The 20,000-nt window shown below is 36.9% G+C and overlaps 1 protein-coding gene and 1 long non-coding RNA gene across 2 annotated transcripts in view; both read right to left on the bottom strand.

Moving 5' to 3' along the window:
- LOC122633627 overlaps nucleotides 1–3,291 on the bottom strand; it is a 13,924-nt gene extending 10,633 nt beyond the window's left edge. The window contains exon 1 of the long non-coding RNA XR_006328154.1: nucleotides 3,040–3,291. This is a non-coding gene — a long non-coding RNA (uncharacterized LOC122633627). The remainder of the gene's footprint in view (nucleotides 1–3,039) is intronic.
- LOC122633617 (protein bric-a-brac 1-like) overlaps nucleotides 1–20,000 on the bottom strand; it is a 246,021-nt gene that overhangs the window by 58,808 nt on the left and 167,213 nt on the right. The gene's annotated exons all lie outside the window — the stretch shown is intronic.

Consider the following 20,000-nt stretch of genomic DNA (forward strand, 5'->3'; position numbering starts at 1 on the left):
AGTAGTAGTGATAATACCAACACGATGATTTTGTCAGTGTTGGTATTGGTGATAGTAGTGGCGATGGTGATGGCGATGGCGATGGCGATGGCAATGGCGATGGCGATGGTGATGGTGAAGGTGATGGTGTTGGTACGTCGTGCTGACCCGTGAATTGTCATTTCTGCATTTAGAGACACCAACACTCGTTCGGCTCGTCGTTATTCGTGTTACGTCGGTGCGAGTGTACCAATACCACGGCGTGATATTAAAACGACGGGTGGCGCGAAAATAATTACATTTCATAATTGGCTAAAATATCAGAAATGAAAATTAGTTTATCGAGCGTCGCGTTAATAATTTCGCTTAATCGAAGCGACCGACGCCAGGGCGGATGGTATTCGCGGCGCCTGCACCGGCTCAGGTGTACCAGAATAAATCACCCGCGAATCTGACGAGTCCATCCTCCTATCGTCCGCCACCGTATATATATTAGAGAGAAAGAGATCAAATAGAAGAGGAGAGAGTCTTTATCGGCCCCATCCGAATTGTTAACTTTTATTTCGTTTTTATTTCACATTCACATCGAGAAAAGAAAATTCGATCGGCGAACTTGATGAATTTCAAAGTTGTTTCATCTTCCTCTTTCTCTCTCTCTCTCTCTGTTTATTTTTGTTTCTTTTTCTTGTTCCTCTTCTTCTTCGTTTTCTTAGTTTTCTTCTTTGATACCACTCGCGAGGACGACGACAACAACAACGACAACGACGACGACGACGACGACGACGACGACGACGTATACGAAAAGACGAAATTAGAAACATGTGCTACAAGATTTGGCTACTTCACATTTCCAATGCAGATCAGGAATAATTAAAAGGTTCGCGAGTCACTTCGCGACATTTGTATCATGTACTTGCTTGTCTCGAGTTCTTTAATTATTTATCCATGATTCTCTAAGATTTGCCATTTGTAGAGAATAATTTAAATGGCAGTTATATAATATCGAGGATTATATATACGAGACGAGTATAAAAGATCCCTTCTGACATTTGTAAATATCTATTTCTCAATTTAATGTGTTCACCTGTATTAATAATAAAATATGAAAATTTGATCTTAATCCTCGGTATACGATAATAAAATCACATCGGATTTGTTCTTCCATTATCTTGGATAAAGGTCAAGCGAAAATTCGTAACAACCGACCGTTGTTTTCATCATCGAACATTTGAAATGGTCAAAACGTAGCTCGAACTGAACATACACAGACCCGATAAATTTCTCTTGGGAAATTTTAATTAAATATAAATTATATAGCTGCTTAATTAATAATTTACGAATTGCACATTCTTACGTTCATAGACACGACCGTATTAATCGAAATCTCATTAAACGTGTGGACTACGTTATAATAATATCGTTACGCTACTAGAATTTATTTTTATACGTCTTTATTCGTATAATATAATAAAATTTCTACTCTACCTCATTAATATCCAACGATTCCGAATGTATTGCAAAATTCTTACGAATAAGCGATATTAATATAATAGTTATAAACCTCGATTTAATGAAAACGAGGAAGAAGAAGAAGAAAAGGAGAGAATAAGAATAAGAAAGATATAATAAGAGAGGACAGAACGATAGGGGAAGATGGGATAAAAGAAAGAAAAAAAAAAGAAAAAAGAAAAACTGAATAAAAAAAGAAAGACTAAGAAAAAAGAAACGAAGGAAAAGAAAACTGTTGAAAAAGTGAAACGAATTATTTCAGTCCTGATTATAAAAGCTGTCGTTCTAAAAAAAAAAAAGAAGTTATTCGAGCATATATATAATCGTAATCTTGCATCGTTCTCGCACGATTCACACGTGTCACGGAGTAGATAGGTAGAAAGAGAGAAAGAGAGAGAGAGAGAGAGAGAGAGAGAGAGAGAGAGAGAGAGAGAGAGAGCTTCCGCTTTTAATCGCGATTATCAATTTTGGCGCAGAAAATAGCAGCCGTTTAATTGGCGGATGACACGCTTACCGATGCGGTAATTTAATGTCAGCGCGTTTACCCGATCCCGGGATCGCTGATCCTACAGTCGATTCGCAGGATGATCAAAGTTTCACGCGTGGCCGCCGTTTAGCCGGACCGGATCGTCGTGGTTTAATGAGTTTGTTTAGTAATAATTACCGGCCTACCGTCGGACCAAATGAAATCACACCTTTCGCGTCGGTGATTGAACTTTTACTCGATTCTCGATATGCATTCGGAAAGGATAGGATATTTCTGTACGTTTATCTCTTCACACAATCTTCTTTCAATTTTCATCGTTCTCTTTCTTTAGAGATATACGATGAAATACAGTAAAGTGATACAATCTTGGTCCTTTGAATATTCCTCTGCGATAAGTATTCTTTCCAATTATAATATCTTATTATCAATGGAGGATGAAGAAAAAATTTGAAAAAAAAAAGTATGAAAGAAAGAAAGAAAGAAAGAAAAAAAAGTTTCTTGAAAAAAAAAAAAAAGAAAAAAAAGAAAAAACAAGCGAATTAGCTCGAAACGAAATTTCAGTAAAACTTTCTCTCACCCTTCCTCCCTACCTTCTCTCTCTCTCACTCTCTCTCTCTCTCTCTCTCCCTCTCTCCCAGTTTCTCCCTTGTACGTAACGAGGGCGGAGGTGGGGGAATATTATTTCGATCACGCGTATAATCCATCGGAATTTCTATCGCGGAATTGGCAAATAAATCGAGTCGAGGAAATCGAGCAGAAGCAATATTCCGTCGCGCTTGTTCGCTCGCGTGAACTCTTTCTCTCTCTCTCTCTCTCTCTCTCTCTCTCTCTCTCTCTCTCTCTCTCTCGCATACACGCTTAATTATTAATGGCGAGGGATTCTTAATTAAAATGCGAAGAAATGGCGCGTGCACGTCGGGGTGCGGATTTCCGGCGAAAGTGTTTTTTAACGAGACTCTCTCGCGAAAATCATTGGTTATTCGATCGGGCGAGTAAGACCGTAACGAGCGGTTTGATTAAGCCTAAACGCCGCCGATTCTCGATTCTCACCACCTCTTTTTTACTACTACTACACTACTACTACTACTACTGATATTGCTACCATCAACACAACTACACTGCAACCACAATCACACCACCGTCAATACAGGCACAATATCTCACCCTTTCTTTCTCTATCCCATACTTTCTTATTTTTGCTTCCCTCTATTTCAAGCTCCTCTAACGTTTTTCTTTTTTCTTTTTTCTTTCTTTCTTTCTTTCTTTCTTTCTTTCTTTCTTTCTTTCTTTCCTTCTTTCTCTCTTTCTCTCTCTCTCTCTCTCTCTCTCTCTCTCTCTTTTCCTTTTGCTTCTTTTTTCTTTTTTCTTTTCTTTTCTTTTTTTTTTTCTCGCTTTGCTTTCCTCGCGCGCCAATTAAACGTGCATCGAAAGTCATTAGGGTAAAAAACCGTACTCCGTAGCACATCACGCTACGAAGAATTCGACGATGTTGACGACAACGACGACGACGACGACGACGACGACGACGACGACGTTGAGTGAACACGAAACGACGAAGTGGGACGTACCTGCTACGAAACTCGGTACACCTCGAAAATCGAACTTTATACTCCGTAATTGGAGAGAGAGAGAGAGAGAGAGAGAGAGAGAGAGAGAGAGAGAGAGAGAGAGAGAGAAAGAGAGACAAGGCCTGTATTCTATTCTCTGGACTTGGCCTTTTCTTCATCAGACTTCTTTACATATTCATGATCGTTAAATTAACAATTAGCATGTATATTTAAGATTTTATCAAAGATATTTGCGACAGTCGTTTATCATTGAAGATGTTCGAAAAGATTATATAGGTTAAACGAATAATCGAATAAAACTGATCGAATCGCGTTTCATTTATATATGTATGGAAACGATTTTCTCCGGGATATATAGTTTGTTTAAATTTTACGAAATAAATTTTAGATAACGTTAATCGTTGATCATTTCATTGTCCAACATTTTTTGATATTATATATATATATATATTTATTTATATTTCTATATACGTATTTTGTATCTTTTATTCTATTCAAATCATTTTATATTTCATTTTATATTAAACGATCAACTATGTTTCAAATATGCTTTTTGTTTTTCAAATTGTTTAAATAAATTGAAATGGCATTACTGTGTAAAACAACCAACGCTATTAAACATCAAAATGATCGATTTTCTTAATTAAAAAGTAAATACCGAATCTATTTCCAGATATCAAAAACGAAGAAATTTATAAATAGCGAACCCGATAAATTTATCTATCGATCAGAAATCCTTATATAAACAAAAATTAAAAATAAATTTCTACGAATATTTTTGTCACATAAAATCTAAAAGTTCTCATCTCATTAAAGAAAATTTAACTATTGATTAGAATTTTCACATAAACGGAGATTATAAATGAATTTCTAAAAATATTTTCCTATACATGCACACACACACTTGTTCACATAATTTCAAAGCTATTAATCTAAGTTTAAAACAAATTTACCTATTGATTATAATTTTCACATAAAGAAGGATTATAAATAAATTTTAAAAAATGTTTACCCATACATCTACACACACGTACGTGCAAAATTTCGAAGTTATTAAAATGTATGTTAAAAAAAATTTATCTATTGATTAGAATATTCGTATAAATAAATATTATAAATAAATTTCTATATTATCACCATCGTAAAATTAAAAATCTCTCAATCCGTTAAATTAGAATTTACCTATCGATAAAAGAAGCATCTTTTAAACTATGTGCCAATAAGTTAATAAATATTTCATGAAAAATGATAAAAATCAAAGTTATTATTTTACTATCTTCCATGTAGTAGAGAACTTCTTTCATATGATTAAAATTTGATAGAATAAACGTTCACTTCGTTATCTTAACTCTTACAATCTACATCCTTAATTTATTTCTTATTAATATCTATCCTATAAAATAATAAAAAAACCTATCTCTATTGATAGAAAAAGTTTCGATTAGAAGTCCGATTAGAAGAAGAAGAAAAAAGAAAAGAGGAACAAAAAAAGGAAAGTGTTACAAACAAATTTCTTCTCTCGCACACGCGTACTCGAGCATACGAGTCCGAGAAAAATCTCTGAACTTTAACCAAAGCCCGCGTTTAAAGAAAAGTTTTACAAGAAAAAAAAAAAAAAAGAAAGAAAGAGAAAAGGAGTAAAAGAGTTAGTAATAGAAAAATATACTATATAATAGTCAAAAAGGAGAATCAAAAAAAAAAAAAGAAACGAAACAAAAAATACAAAAAAAAGAAACAAAACAGAAAGAAAGGAAAGAGAAAGAGAAAGAGAAAGAGAGAGAGAGAGAGAGAGGAAAAAAAAGATAGATAGTACAGATGAAATGGTAGATGGCAGGTAATACTTCGAGGCCGACGTAATTCGTTCGAGTTGCGCGTGCGACTCTCCGCCGTGCGCGCAAATAACGGTCAGTATTTTGCAGTAATATTTCACTGGAGCAGTTGGTATTAATTCGTAATATGTTACCGGCAAACTATACGAAAGCTCTTCGCGTCCCTCGATCCTCTACACACCTCTTCCTCCTCCTCCTCTTGCTCTTCCTCTACTCTTGTTATCGTAGGAGTGAGAGAGATGGTGGGTGGTAGAGAGAACGTTTGGGGACAGGAGAGGGGTTGGAGGAAGGGGTGACGAGGAGAAAGAGGAGGACGATGGCTGCTTGCTCTCGCGCATCGCGTCCCGCGAACCACCCTAATATATGGTCCGGTATTATTGCAATGCAATGGACAGAATACTGTCAAAATTTATCGGCAGCCGTTTTTCATGCGCCGCGTCAAATGAGCCGAGCGATTAAAGCGCGCGAATTAGCCTCGAAATTTTCGTTTACTCCCCCGTCCTGGTCACCATCACCTCTCTTCCATCCCCTCGTCATCCCCATCATCTCTATACCCCCCATCATACTACTACCCATCCTCGTCTCCATCTCCATCTCCATCTCCCTCCCTCCCTCCCTTCCTTCTTCTCCCTCCCTTCTTCTCTCCCACCCTCCTACACTTCCTACTTCTCCACCCTTGAATAAATTTTCTCCTCGTTCGTTCGTCAAGTCTGACGATAAATGTTCGTCCGGCATTTTTTTTCTTCCTTCTTATATTTTTTTCATTATCACATTTGTTAACGTACGCCTGACTCTGTTCGGAGCGAGTTTTCATTATTATAAGTATAATGCAATGATCAATTGTTGGATTATTAAATAAGATTAGAATCTTGTCGATAACTGATGATAGTATCGAGGATGTATTGACGATAGGATAAATACTTTGTATTTTCGTTAGGTGACATGTTAAAAAAGAACAAGGGATATACAAATACGAGTATCATCGATGATTGATTAATTTTTTTTTTTTTTTCAAAATAATAAGTATTTTCCAAGTCTTGTATTTTCTTTTAAGAAGATCAGAAAGAGAGAAGATTGTGTGAAGAGTATTGGAAGCTGAGGATAACGCTAAGGTTCGATTTATCTCTTCATCCCTTCGGTTCCTTTCCTATCGTCTTCTCTCTCTCTCTCTCTCTCTCTTTCTCCCTCTCACCCCCATCGCAAGTCAGCCGAGCCGAAGGCTTGATTCGTTCTTTCGCCGAGGAGAAGCTTCTTCTTGCCGCTGCAATCTCAAGCTAAATTGCCAATCAACGGGGTATTATTTTCCTGTTAGTCTCTCTAGACGGTGAAGAAAACTATGAGAAAGGACGCGCCTCGAGAACGCACGGCTCCGATCGTCGCGTATCCTTTCGTCCTTTGTATCTTCTCTCTTTCTTTCTCTCTCTCTCTCTCTCTCTCTTTCTCTCTTCTCTCTCTCTCGCTACTTACCCTCTACTACCCTAACTTGTACCGTAGTGTTCAATCGACCCTCGAAAATGCGCTCTCGTCGAGTAGGTGCCGGTACTAGTCGCGATAGCAAACGACGACGTCCCTTTCATCGCTAATTATCGAAAAGAAGCGAAGAACCAAGTGAGAGAGAAATAGAGATACATACATATATATATATATATATATACATATACGCACACACATATATATATATACAGAAAAATGACGATAAGAGAGAGAGAGAGAGAGAGAGAGAGAGAGAGAAAGAGAGTGAAATGATCTCTCTCGCTCGTCTTTTTATTTGTCCTTTTACTTTAGATGTGCCAGCTGACACAGGGATAAAACTTCACTTTCTAGTGGGTTCTACAGAACTCAGTGTTCCGTGATTCTAAAGAGAGAGAGAGAGAGAGAGAGAGTGAGAGAGAGAGAGATAGAATTTTCTCGACGAACCACACATTATATACTAATTATCATCAGTAGTCGTCCAAGTCTGTTCATGTAAATGCTTCAATGCATCGATGTAACCATCCGTCGGCGTTCGCATTGGAAATCACGAAAATGAGAAATAAATAGTTATAGGTAATAAAACTTTGTCTTTGTTCTTCTTTTTTTTTTTTTTTTGTTTTGTTTTGTATTATACCATTCAAAAATGTTTATAAATGAGAAATAAATAGTTATAAGTAATAACTTTTTCTTTCTTCTCGTTTTCTTTTTCTGTTCTTTTTTTTCTTTTTTTTTTTTCGTATTACACCATTTCGAAATATTTTCAAATATACCTGATTATTATCTAATTTTATTTATGTAGATCTCTTTTCTTTTCTTCTTCTTTTCTTTTCTCTCTCTTTCTCTCTTGTGTAAAAAGGAAATGCTAGCTTCGCAATGACACACAACAAGCTAACAGTGTAATCAAAGATCACTCGCGTTCCTTCTTTTCTTCCCTTTTTACCTATCCCTTTTTCTTCTTTTCTCTTCTCTCCTCTTCTCTTCTCTTTTCTTCTCTCTTTCAGCAGGCAAAGCCGAAACGGGTTAAGAGAGTCAAGAGTCAAGGGTTTTGCGCTTAAAGGCCCGCTAAAGAGGATGTCGCGCTTCGACGTTAAGCATGGCTCTCTTCCGTTCGATCATTTGCATTACGAATGAAAGAAGAAGAGGAATGATCTACGATGAATGTAGAACGTATATGTCAATACGATTTTTCGAGATTTATTTAGTTAGATTACGCTAATATCGTCACTTTCATTCTAACGAATTTTATTGAACGAAAAAAAGGAAGAAAAGAAATCAAATTTTTTCAATCACAAAATCTCGTTATAAGACAACGGATTTTTCGAAAGAATGAAATTATTTAGGAATCAAAATAAGGGTCGAACGAATCGTAGCGATATAAAAAATTGCATTCGAATTTAATGTATCCACTCGATGGGAAATTTTCATGAAAATTATATCGCTTTGTAACTGATATAAAAAGAAATAATGAATAAGTAGAATTTTCGAAAGATGTAAATTTACAAAATTATCTTAGGAAAATCTTCATGATTTTCGATCGAATCGATCGAATCCAATCGATTGTTATAATAAATCAATTGTAATAGAAATGAAATAGATTAGAAAGAAAGATAGAGATAGAGATAGAGATAGAACAAGAGAAAAAGAAATAGAGAGAGAGTTGTTTCAGTTTCACGAAATCGAATAGACGGTCTCACACTATTTCGGAAGGAGAATTCGAAGAGGATACGGGAAGGAGGTTGAAGAGGGTGAAAATAGGAGGAAAGAGGAGGAAGAGAGAAGAGGAAAGAGAAGGAGGAGGAGGAGGAGGAGGAGGACACGCGAGAAGGACGATGCCCTGAATTATAGGCAATATTAAGATCTCGAGATTGCGCGAAATGGTATGCAAAGCGATTCCAGTGTCGAGCGGTTCGCGCGAGCACGCACGGTGAAAAGAGAAGGAATACCGACGAAGAGAGAGAGAGAGAAAGAGAGAAAGAGAAAGAGAGAAAGAGAGAGAGAGAGAGAGAGAGAGAAAAGCAAAGGTAGGTACCGCGTATCGTCGGCCGGTTGCCCGGCTGTATGTACGTCCGGTTTTTAACGTATGCCAACCCTCGAAGCTCCTATAAATCGTCGACGACGTCTCCGACGAGTGGCCGCAAGCCACTGGAAGAGAGAATTACGTCGTCGTTCGGCTTACTACGAAATCGTGCACGTCTTTCCATACAACGTGGACCTACCTAGCTAGCTAGCTAGTTACATAGGCCTTAACCATTTGCTGGCTAACTCGAGTTACTTTGCTCTGATATATATATATATATATATGTATATATGTATATATATATATATGTATATGTATATGTATGTATGTATATATATATGTATGTATGTATATGTATATGCCTACTCTAATTCCAAAGGAAGACTTTGAATTTCTCTGTTTGTATGAATGTATGTAGGTATGTAGGTATGTAGGTATGCATACTTTGTATGCAGCATTTATGTATTCATGTAGCTATGTATGTTTGTTATTTGTTAACAACTGTTAATAATATTTATGAAAAGGTTTTTATTTCTCCTTTCTTCCTTTTTCTTTTTTTTCTTTTTTTTTCTTTTCTTTCTTTCTTCGTGCTCTCATAAAATGTATTAAGAAAAGGAATGAAATTAGATGGAATCGAATGATTGTAGTATAATTTGTATTGCATAGTGTTGTTGTAAAATACTAAAAAGAAAAAGTTTGTTCGTTTGGAAAAAGTTGTTCCTTGTTAATAACTGTTGATCGGATTCTCTTTTTTTCTTTTATTTCCTTTCTTGTCCTTTACAAGATATATTAAAAAAAGGAATGAAGTTACGTACAATTTAATAATTGTATGAAGTATCATATGATTTATATTAAATAATATTGCAATAAAATTATGAAAGGATTATGGTACTTGTAATACATTAATATAACAAAATTATGAGAAGATTATTATGATATATAATTAAGCATAACTTATAACTACTTTAATAAATATTAATTTTGAAATATGAATTAATAATTAATATTTCCTGCGTATACGAAGTTACACCTATAGTATAAGTGCAACTTCAAAATTATATACATACGTAAATAAATACATACATACATACATATATATATACACAAAACAATAGAGGCTTAACGTAATTCTCGTTTACAGAGATTTGTATCATGATTATCTCTAAATCCGAAAGATATTCAATATCTTCCAATACAAAAGATACTTATTTTAAACTCGAAATTTCATCCTAATATATCATCCTATATACGATACTTTATGACACCCACACACACACACACACACACACACATTCAATATAAATACAAATAAGTTGTTCGTCACGTATAGTCGTTACTAATAGTCTATCTTTCTCTTTCTCTCTCTTCTTCGATCACTCCTCTTCTCTCCTCTCTTTTCCTTTCCACTCATCTCTCATTTCGTTTCGTCTCGTTTCGTCTCGTTTCGTCTCGTCTCGTCTCCTCGCACGCGTGCCTCCTTTCCGTTACGCGATGTTTCGAAAACGGGCGAGAAGTCACGGGACAAAACACGGCTACGGTCTCATTGTTTCGCCGTTTTCAATGGCGCGTACACAATGTGTACGTCGATGTGCCGGGATGGGTGCATGGAAGTTGCATATCCATCGGACGCACGCATTGCTTCTCTCTCTCTCTCTCTCTCTCGTATTCTCTCGCACTCTCTCGCACTCGTTCTCTTCTCCTCTTCTATGGCCTCGTATCGCAACCTATGCTCGCTCGTTCGGCTCGTTTTCGTATCGCCTATTCTCGAAGGTCCCCCTGCTTCCCTCCTATCCCCTCTTTCACTCCCTTTCTCTCTCTCTCTCTTTCTATCTACCCTTTTCTCGATCGTGTCTCTTCATCTATCTACCCTCTCTTTCTTTCTCTCTCTCTCTCTCTCTCTCTTTTTCTACCCTTCTCTATGCTTCCTCTTACCTTCATCGAACCAACGCGTTACTAGCAAAACGAAAGAGGAACATATATATATATATATATATACATATATATATATATGTATATATATATATTGATGGCCTGTATACCAGAGTACAGAGACTTTACGAATAGATACATCGGTTCCATTACAACTTGTTAATGAGACGGATCTCTTATTGACGAAAGTACATGCTTTCTCTTTCCGTTTCTCTTTCTTTTTCTTTTTCTCTATCTCTATCTCTATCCCTCTCTTTTCTTTCTTTTTTTTTTTTTTTTTTTTTTGTCAAAAGCTTTCTACAGGCGCCATTGTGAGGAGACGGCCCGTATCGGTTTATTGTCTTCTCAAGATAATAATATCTCCGTAATAACCACGAGCACGAGATACAAGAATCTGTTGTATCATCCGTTTCCGGAATACACCGGAAGTATCACGTCGTCTCTCCGATCTTTTCTTTTTCTTTTTCTTTTTCCTTTTCCTTTCCTCTTTTCTCTTTCCCCTTTCCGTTTTCTTTTAGTTCTTCTTTTCTTTTCCTTTTTTTTTTCTTTTTTTTTTTTTTTAAATTCTCTTTCACCAACCAAGCGCGAGAGAGCTTTCGCGATTATTAGCGACTACTAACTCTAGTCGACTGAACTGGCTCTGTTCCTTGCTGACTCGCTCTTGTCCTTTTTCCTCCATCATGCGGAGTTAATTCTCGGTGACGTTCATCGCGTGGAAAAATCTACCGAGCCATTTTCCTGAGGTATAATGCGATTCGTGTTCTCCTTTCATTAATGTAATACGATAATGCGTGCAAGCAATTGACGTCATACGTTACAGGCTGTTTTAAACATTTTTTTTTCTTCTCTCTCTCTCTCTCTTTCTCTCTCTCTCTATCTATTCCTCTTTTTTTGTGATATTTTTTTCCTTTTTTTTTTTTATCGACGAGATATCTTTTCCAATTTTTCGAATTTATTGCATTATCTTTTTGTAGTAATTAATATCGTTGTTAACAGTGTGTATGTGTATGTGTATGTGTATGAATCGTACCGATCGAATCTAAAGAAGTTATAAAAACGTATGCGATAAATTTAATCACTTACTTAAACGAACAATTTGTTTTCGATATATCGTAAATAAATTATGTACTTATTAAAATAAAAACAATATCCTTATATAAATGATCGAATGGAAAAGAGAACGTAAGAAAATTATTCTTTGTATTTCGTTTTATCGAAATATTTCATCCACTTATATGCATATACGTATATACGGATAAATACATTGTAGAATAGTACAATGTTATTTATTAAACAGTATTTTATGCTTTATTTTTAAAAGGTCATTTGTGAATAGAAAGAAAAGAAAAAAAGGAAAAAGAATTAGAAAAATAAAAAAAAACGGAAAAGAAGGAAAGAAATAAACGAATAGAACTTTGCGAAGTAACCTAATAGAAGGATTATCAACCCTTCCCGAATATACGATATGATCGACCGTGGCGTACCAAAAAAAGATCAAAAAAAAAAAAAACAAAACAAAACAAAACAGGAAAAAAAATGAAAAGCCAGGAAACAAGAACGAACGACGATCACTTTTATATCGACAAATTTTATATCGACACTCGCGACTATTACTACTATGCTTCGTCATCGTCCTCATCGAAGAAGAGAAAGAAGAAAAAGATTTTCCCAACGAAACATTTTTGGAAACACGACGATGACGTCCTCGTCCATTTCTTCTTCTTCTTCTGCTTCTTCTTCCTATATTTTGTTTCTAATATTTCTTTCGTTTCCTCGTTCGTTCTTTCGTTCGTTCGTTCGTTTTCCTTTTTCCTATCTTTTTTTTCTCGTTTTCACTTCTTTTTTGCTTTTTATAGTTTTGTTTTTATTTTTTCTTTTTTTTTTTTTTTACTTTCTTTCTTGTTCTTTTTCCTTTTTTTGTTTCGCCATTCCTTGCGCTCAACGCTCCACCCCTTCCACCCTCCTTCTCATCCCTTCGCCACTCCCTCTCACCCTCCCCCTTACCACCATTTGTATTTTGCATTTTGTCGACGCGCACCCGCGCGTGCCCATTTTTTTCCTGCTCCCGTATTTCATCGTTCTCCGAGCGGCGCACCGCTAAAACGGCCCGGATTATAAGCGGACGATAAACTCTTTTATTTTATTCGCGCTTCCCTCCCACGGAGAATTGCTGCCACCCTCTGCCACCACTGCCAACAACCCCCGTATTCAACCTCCTACCTCGTAGTTTCCCCACTATACCCCTCAACCACTCCTCCTACTCTTCCTCCTCCTCCTCCTCCTCCTCCTCCTCCCCCTCCCCCTCCTCCTCTTCCTTCCACCCACATCCACTCAGCACCGTTTATTCCCGGCGCCGTTTTTTCCACTTGTCCTTTTATTTATTTCGCCGGGAAACCGACCGATCGGATTCGTTCGCCCTTCGCTATCGAGTTCTCCATGATTTTTCTTCTTCTTTTTTTTTCTCTTCTCTTTTCTTTTTTTTTCGGAGGCAGGTTTTTCTTTTTTAAATATATATATACTCTTCTTTTTTTCATTTTCTCTCTCTCTCTCTCTTTTTTTCTATTCTTATTTTTCTTTTTATTTCTTCTCTCTCTCTTTTCTTTTTTTTTTTATTCCTTTTTCTTCTCTGTTATTTTATTTGTTGTTGTTGTCGTTGTTGTTACTGTTATTGTTGTTGTTGTTGTTGTTGTTGTTTTATACGGAAAGCTGTTAAAAAGTTTCTCGAACGAGGAACGATCGAAGTTGAAGTAAAACTGACGTGAAAGGTTATACGGTCTTCAATCGCGTACTTACTTAAGATTGATTATTTCTACGAATGATATATATATATATATATATATATATATGTATGTATGTATATGTATGTACACACACACACACACACACACACACACACACACACACACACACACACACACACACACACGCGAAGAATTTTTGAACAACATGTTTCGTTCGATCGGGGTTGATATAACATGGGATACGGTCTTTTATCTGAGGATTATGTTATACCGAAGTATCGAAATAATCGTCGTGTATTTGGGTTTTTCTCTCTCTTTTTTTCTTCACTATTCTTTTCCTCTTCCTTTTTTTTTTCTTTTTTAATACTCTCAGCCGATATTTCGTCAGCGTTTCAGTTTTGATAGGAACGAAAGTTTTTCGTGAAATTACAATCGAAGTTACTCTCCTTTATTAATAAACTTTTATAATCTTTTTTTTTTCGTTTAAGGTAAGCGAAAGTTGTAGCGTAATTTACATAAATAATTATGTTATTAATTTGTTATTAAAACAAAAAAAAAAAAGGAAGAGAAAAGAAAAGAAAAAAGATTAAACAGAAAGAACGAAAATGAAATAAGATTTAAAAAATACAGATGAGAAGACGTCTACAAAGAGAATGACATTTTAAAGTTACACAGAAATTATTAAAAAGTTATTTCGATAGTAATAATAATATATATATATATATATATATTTTCTTTCTTTCTAGACAAAATTAAAAAAATATTTCACGTTCTAATTGTTAATCCCTCTAGAATGAAATGTAGCTCGATCTTTATGTCTGTATATAAATACACACACACACGCACACACACAACGCACACACACGCACACACAAACACACATATATATATATAAACGTAAAAAAAAAAGGAATTTTAAATAAAATCAAGATAAATCCGAAAAGTCCTGATTAAACAAATACATTAAAGAATTAAAAGAAAATCTTATTAATTATCAATTATCTTTGTTTATGATTATACTTAGGAAAGAAGGATATCTCTAGATCAAAGGAACACTTGAGTCGATTTGAGAAAAATATCGAAAGGTAGTTATATTTAATCGTGATTCCGAGATAAAGAATACATAGAAAAGAAAGAGAGAGAGAGAGAGAGAGAGAGAGAGAGAGGAAAAGCAGTAGAAATAAGAAGGACGGAGCCGTTTAAATCGAGGAAGCGACGCGATATGCTTCTTGAATAAAAATGCTCGAGGATTGCGTTTCAAAGCATTCCGCTTGATTTCCGTCTGACTCCTCTGGAGCTTTTCTCCTGTGAGAAGGAGGAAGAGAAGGAGAAAAAAAAACGAAAGGGAAAGGAAAGAAAAGAAAAGAATAGAGAAAGAAAGAAAGAAAAAAAAAGAAAAGAAAAGAAAAGAAAAGAAAAGAAAAGGAAAGGGAAAAAAAAAAGAAGGGACGCGATGAATAATCGAAGGGGTTTAAATCGTCGTCGTTATTCTTGTCGTTGCGATAGAATCGAACTTACTATCGACTACTTTATTTCATCCCTTATTTTTTGATTCGCAGGAAGTGGAGTCAAAAAGACCAAAATAAGAAAAGGAAAAATGTATATCTTAGAAATTATTTCCAACAAAAATAGCTCTAATGTATTAATTTTCTTAAGCAAAATGTTCGATAGATAACACACATATAGACACACAATATATATATATATATATATATATATATATATATAAATATATATCGATGATCAAATGATCGAAGCGTGAAAAATAAAAAAGAAACTACAAGAAAGACGAACTTTTGAAAATGGAGTCACTTTCGAGCGTGGAACGAGTCGAATACTTGAGAGGATCGAATCCAGTGATGGGCTAACGTCGGATTAACCTGCGTGGCTCGTTATCCGGCTACGTCGTAAACGTGTATTCATGTATACATACTCACACATGTATATACATACATACTTTACACACATACATACATCATATATATACATATACATATATATATATATCTATATATATATATATATATAAGAGAGAAGAGCCGCGTGAGGAGATTACTCCGTGGTGCATGACGCAGTGTATGACGCTGCTACCGCGAGTAAGCAAGAGAGAGATAAAGAGAAAGAGAGAAAGAGAGAGAGAGAGAGAGAGAGAGAAACTCACGGATGGGCTAAAACGCCAAACTATTTTACCACGACAACGTGCTAACGATTATCCCTCTCGGCACACCTACGCTCGCACCTACCTGCTATCCACGTTATCCGTCTCTACTGTCCGCTCAACGTCTCCTCTCTCTCTTTCTCTCGCTATCTCTATCTCTATCTCTCTCTATCTCTTTTTCTCTCTCTCTATCTCTCTCTCACTCCTCGTACGTGTGACCTCTGCCACTATCCAGCTATAAACACATGGTGTGGCTCGCGTATGCCAGTTCACTCTCCCTCTCTCTCATTTTCCCTCTTTCGGTCGGTCTTTCTCTCCCTCGTGTTCGACGCGTCTAGCCACCTCGATGTATCCCTCTCTCTCTCTCTCTCTCTCTCTCTCTCTCTCTCTCTCACACTCGCTAGGCTCTATCTCTTTCCATGTACGCCCCCGACACCCGATACCCGACACCCGATACCTAATTATGTTAAACGCTTCCGGATTTTGCGGGCAGATTATGCGGCTTCGCAGCCCTCGTTCGGCCCCTCTACTATTTCTCTCTCTCTCTCACACACGCACACACAACGCACACACACACACACACACAAATACAGGTACACACATACTCTTTCTCTTCGTCTCATTCTCTCTCTCTTTTTATATATATATATATATATATATATATATATATGTATGTATGTATGTATCTATCTCTCTTTTCAACTCTACCATCACGTGCCGCCACGAAAAAGGATTTGCTAGAGCGGATCCATCACACTCTCTCTATCTCTGTCTCTCTCTAAACTCTTCGAACCGCTATTATCACTGATCGATTATCCGATTTCGTCATTTCAAAGGCCGATTTTCTCGGATTGGACTGCTGTTTTCACTCTCGAATTCACACCTGTAAAAGGTACGGTAGGGATTTGCTCTTCGAGATAGAAAAAGAACAAGTAAAACGAGAATGATTCGAATCGAGCGTTCCAATTTCCGTGATAATCGTCTGCCAATTTTGGCGCGTGCCAACTCCCACTTATTCACTCTCTCTCTCTCTCTCTCTCTTCTCTATGAAATACTCCCTATAAAATTCGTTATTTCTTTTTCTCTCGCGTAAACTATCGAACATTGCACGGACTTGCGATTTTCCCGCCGATTATGTCTCTTTTTCTCTCCTTCTCTCTCTCTCTCTCTCTCTCTCTCTCTCATTCACCCCTATCAAACCCTTTATCTCGATTTTATTCACGCAGCAAGCAAGCAGCAACACCGTAGTAGTAGGTGCGGTCGCCGCCAAGCGCGCGTTTGCGTACGGCCAGCTGGTGCAAAAACCGCGGCCGTGATGATTGCGGTCTTTCGTAGGGGGGGAGAGGGGTGACGGGGGTAGAAAGGAGGGAGGCAGGGTGAAAAAGCAGTACGCACGTACGCTTCCGCATACGCGGAAACGCCAGACCGGACACCTTCGCTCTCGTTTTGTTCTACTTTATATACTGTTATCCTACTTTCTCTATCCTTCATTCCTTCTCTCTATCTCTCTCTCTCTCTCTTTCTCTCATACTCATTCTATTTTATTCACCATTTCTCTTTCCACCTTTTTTTACCCTTCCTTTTTTTTCTTTCTTTTCCTTTTTTTTTGTTCCCTTCCGTTTTCTTTTTCTTCTTTCCGTTTCTTCTTGTTCTTTTCTTATTCTTCTTCTTTTTCTTCTTTCCACATCTCCGTCAACTCTCATGCCACCGCAACCCCGTAGGATTTTGTAGTATTGTTTCGTGAATAGTAAAGGAGAATAGGAGCGAGAAATTTTCTTTGCAATTTTTTCTCACACCGAGAGTAACGAGTTCTTTCGAGTCGCGCGAGCACGTGTTTTAAAAGAAGAAGAAGAAGAAGAAGAAGAAGAAGAAAAAGAAGTAGAAGAAGAAGAAGATAAAGAAAAAAAGAAAAAAAAAAAGACAGGAACGCTAATTATTATTCCCACGGATTGTCTCCGTGTTACGCGGCAAAGCAATCTCGATAATAGCTATGTCCTTTTCTTTTTTTTTCCTCTCGCTCCTTCCTTCTTTCATTCTTTCGTTGTTTCTTTTTTAGATAAAAGTATCATCGATTTACGCGTGATCATCCATACATAATATTATAATCACAATATAAATCCTTGTTTCTTTCTCTCGGTCGTTATCAAAGACTTTTCGCTTTCACGATATCTCACGGAATGTTTTAATATCCATGATATTGTATTAAAAATAAAAAAAAGAAAAACAAACTCAAACGATTACGATCGAAATTAGAACGAATTCAATATTCCTTGGAATGATCGATTTGAGGAGGGTAATGATGCGGTCAAGAAAAAAAAAAAAAAAAGAGAAAGAAAGAAGAAAAAAAGAAAAGGTACTCTTTTCTTAATAAACTCTCGAAAGTGTCGGAACGATAAAGCGCGTGGGGATTACGTGTGAAAGTACGAGGTGTTATTTTTCACGAAAATCGCGTCGAACATTCGTCGTACTCGTCGTTTCTTTCTTTCTCTTTCTCTCTCGGTCTCCCACCTCCCTCTCTCTCTCTCTCTCTCTCTCTCTCTCTCTCTCTCTCGCTCTCGCTCTCTTTTACTCGCTTTATCGCGGCAGGACGCGTCGCGGCGCCGACGCTGCCCGGCCGTTTAATAATTTTTTTCCCACTCGCTAGCCTGGTACTTAAAATCGTAACACAAGGTTGTAAAAGCGCGTCTGGAGTGGCCCGTAGTCGTGGAGTGTCCGGGAATAATTAATGTTTGTTTTACAGCTCGCCCTTTCACGAGCTTTTCGCGAGCTTTCGGCTCGCATTCCTCTCTTTTACCTTCGTAAGGTAAAATGCGCGACTCGCATTACGAATATTCGAACGTATTCCCTCGAAGATGCGTTATCTCGAAAGTGAATTCCCATCTATCAGATGAGAATCAGAGCGAAATGATATTATTATCTTTCGAACGGTGGTTCTTAAAAGGATCTAACGATAAAAAAAAAAAAAAAAAAAAAAAAGAAAAAGAAAAAGAAGGGAAGGAAAGTTTTTTATCCGGTTTATGAGGTACTCGTAAAAAAGGAAATAAATAGATTTTCTTTTTATGATGGACAGACGTCTGATAACATTTTAAAATTAATGGAATTTAATTTTCTATTAATATATTAATGACTTCTTTTCGTTTTGATCGAAGGTAAAAACTTATAAAACGGCGTAGGTGGTAGAAAACTTTACGGTATACATAATAATAATCCATTTAAAAAAGATTTTTGCATGGTTATCTCTATTTTACTATTTTATAACAAGGTAACGTTACGCCGATAAGACATTATTACGTAGCCTTAACGATTTATTACAAATGAATTATTTATCACTTTTTATCGCGAAAGAAATATATTAACAACTACTTTTTCTTTTACGTTCTCCCTGGAAGTTAAAAACTTATTCACTGGTAAGAAAACTTTTCGATGGGTATACCTGATAAGAATTACCCATGAAAAGCGATTCCACGCAAAGTGATATATTTAACGGAATATTTAAAATCCATTAACATTATTATTTCGTCATATTAATAAACGTTTAAGCGCAATATATTACAAACGAATTATCCACTATTATATTTAATCGTTAAAGATATCGTGTCGCCGTCAGAGATGGTTCGACGATTACAATCCGGAATCGTCCTTGAAAAGTGTCCGACCGATGGACAAGCGGAACACGAGTGATCTCAACGATTTAACGTCGGATAATTTCTCTTTCCGTCGAGCGAACGAGAAAGACAGAGACAGAGACAGAGAGACAGAGAGAGAGAGAGAGAGAGAGAGAAAGAGAAAGAGAGATACATAGAGATAAAGAGAGAAAGAGAGTGTAAGAGAGATAGACGGGCAGAGAATGTGCGCGCACGCCCGGACTCCGTGCGTGCGGACCGGAATCCTTCTTCGGGTTCGTTTTAATTGTCGGCGACCGTTCAACGAGGCGTAAACGTTCGCGCAACACGTGTACCGTCGCGTTAATTGTCCGATAAAAATCACAACACGCCAGCCGTGGGTAATATGCCACGGCGCGCAAGCAAGCAACTTTACACTGGCTTGAAGAGAGAGAGAACGAGTGAAAAAAAGAGATAGACAGAGAGAGAGAGAGAGAGAGGAGGGGGGAGGGAGGGAGGGAGAAGGAGAGAGAGAGAGAGAGAGAGAGAGAGAGGGAGGTCGCGTGGACGCAAAAATTAAAAATGCCACACGCCATGACGATCGCTCGTTAATCGCTGATTAATTTATTAATTATGTGCCGACACACGCCATAACACCCGACGACAAATTAAGATGGAAAACCTGGAGGATAAGCAACGAAATATTAT

The sequence above is a fragment of the Vespula pensylvanica genome, chromosome 12 (genome assembly GCF_014466175.1).
Source record: "Vespula pensylvanica isolate Volc-1 chromosome 12, ASM1446617v1, whole genome shotgun sequence".
NCBI classification, from domain to species: domain Eukaryota; kingdom Metazoa; phylum Arthropoda; class Insecta; order Hymenoptera; family Vespidae; genus Vespula; species Vespula pensylvanica.